Source organism: Zalophus californianus, chromosome 1 (assembly GCF_009762305.2).
Source record: "Zalophus californianus isolate mZalCal1 chromosome 1, mZalCal1.pri.v2, whole genome shotgun sequence".
NCBI classification, from domain to species: domain Eukaryota; kingdom Metazoa; phylum Chordata; class Mammalia; order Carnivora; family Otariidae; genus Zalophus; species Zalophus californianus.
In genome coordinates this window covers 167,212,301-167,214,584 of record NC_045595.1, presented here as the reverse complement: position 1 = coordinate 167,214,584, position 2,284 = coordinate 167,212,301, and the positions used below count along the sequence as shown (strand labels likewise).

General features: G+C 39.4%; 1 pseudogene; it reads right to left on the bottom strand.

Moving 5' to 3' along the window:
- Positions 1–222: 222 nt before the first annotated feature.
- On the bottom strand, positions 223–348 carry LOC113919108 (annotated as a pseudogene).
- Between the last annotated feature and the right edge of the window lie 1,936 nt (positions 349–2,284).

Genomic DNA, 2,284 nt, shown 5'->3' with positions numbered 1-2,284 from the left:
GGACCCAGTTTCTTCGAGAAATGTATGTTAAGGCCATGCTTAGGGTCAGAGTAGTTGGACTGGCCTGGTTGTCAATTTCATACATCCTCTATGCATGAATAAGTTCAAATCATATTTACTCCTAAACTATCACACCCTAGAATAGTGCAGATCATTGGGATATTACAATACCTAAGATTAAAAAAAGTTGACTATTAAGTCTTAAAATATTTGTTTTAGTAGCCCTGTCTTATAGTTCTCACAGATTTAAACATAATTCTGCGAGGAAAGCAAACCACGTATTTACTCTTTGAGGCATTTCCGATGATGTAGGTCTATAGAAAAACACCCATGAGGATGTACCTCAAGTGGAGTGAGTTTTTTTTTTTTTTGATACTTGCAGGTAAAAACATCCCAATAGATATACCTGAGGATGTGGCTTAGGTGGATGCCACACTAGGCTTAACTGTATATGTCATGAGACCATCTCCCTGTCATGAGTGGTGGGTCCTATTTTCCAGCTCCGAATCAGAAATTCTGGGGGTGAGACCCAGCAGCGTGCTTTAAAAAACCCCCCGGGTGATTGTGTTCGAAGACCACTGAACTGAGCGTATCAGGCAGATATGTAATTTGCAAACTCTTGTGTTTCCTTAGGATTCTCAGATATAGAATAATAAAATAGTTTTCATAGTAATAAGGTGATTCAACATGTAAAGAACCCACTGAAGACATTTTTCGTGATTATGACTTTTAGTTCTGCCAAGCAATATCATTGCTAATGAATTGTTTTGGATGACTGCATATGGTAGAGAATTACCCCAGTTGTATGTGTGTTTGAAACTCACCACCTGACTTGGAAACCTCATTGTCCTTGGATGGCCTGGTGGAAGCATTTAAGTCAGGTTGGAGGATATTGGGGAATTTCTCAGGGCATGGTTGTCAGACCCTTGGCCCCAGAGGATTTTACCTATGTTAGTTTTTATGAAGTGGGTCTAGAAAATGGGAGATGGTGTTAATATGGGTTCTTTCAAAGGCAGGCTGTGTTTTTATCTCTCTTTTGGTTAATTCAGTGCTTAGCGGCCCCCTGGCCTGATCACAGTTCTATAGTCCCCTGAGAATCCGTTGTTAAGCCTAATTATGATTGCTTTGAACTTCTGTGAGACTCTGATGTCAAAGGTCTCCTATTAGGTTTTTGATCACAGTTTTTTGTCTTAGCTTGCCCCTTATATGATCGCATATTGCTGCATTTCTGCTCACAGGCTGGGAGCCTCTCTTTTCTTGGTGCCTCCCATTAAGTGATGATAAACGTTTTCTTTCCAGCCCAAGAAGAATCATAACTTGCTATTGCTTACAGAGGCCTCCTAATTTTACATTAGAGAAAGCTGAAGTCTGTGTCTGGATTGTAATTTACTTCCTTCATTCATTTGTTCCAAAATACTTACTGAGCGCCTGCCATGAGCCAGGCCCTGTTTAATAATGGCAAAAGCATGATTAGAATAAAGGAATCATAGCTCCTATACCAGTGCTCTTTTCCTTATCCTACTTCTTAAAAGCCATTTGAATAAAAAGAAATGAAATACACATAATTAAGAAAAAAGGAAAAAAGAAAAGTAAGAGAAAAGGTCATTTGGGAGCTAAGTGCCTTCTGGATGACTGACTAAGGACACAGATTTACTTTTCCATCCCCAAAGTTCCACTGGAATGAGTGAATAAATATAAAATTAAGAAGAACAATGTAACAGTACTAGGAAATATGAGGGCTGATATTAGCAGAAGCAACAAATTTCTGGAAGATATAAAGCAAATGGGTTTGGATCGATGGAGTAACCAGATAGAACTGATTACTACAGCTAATACAAATGAAAGAGGATGGTAATGGAGGAAGAAGGGAGTTTTGTTTTTGTTTTGTTTGAACAGAACTTTGGAAAAACCCCAAGATCATAATCATTAGGAGCTAGAGGCAGGAATCTTCTATTGGATACTTAGTAGGAAGATACCTGGAAAATGCATACATTCCCAGCTCTAGAAGACCTGGCACAAATATTTTGAAAACTAATAAAGGGGTGGATGGATTTTGTCATTAGGGGTAAGCAGGGACATTTATAGTGAGTATTGGAGCTAAAAAGAGAAGTTGGGTGGTACTCCCATGTGATATCAGCTGCCAATAGGGGAAACCTTTCCACATCCTGACAGTAAGCCCCTACCTACCCTAACAGAGAGGTCCCTCTGATGACAGATCACAGCTCACTCATCATAGCCATGGCTTCTGTCCTTTGCAATCAAATTCACTATCAAGGGAACTGTG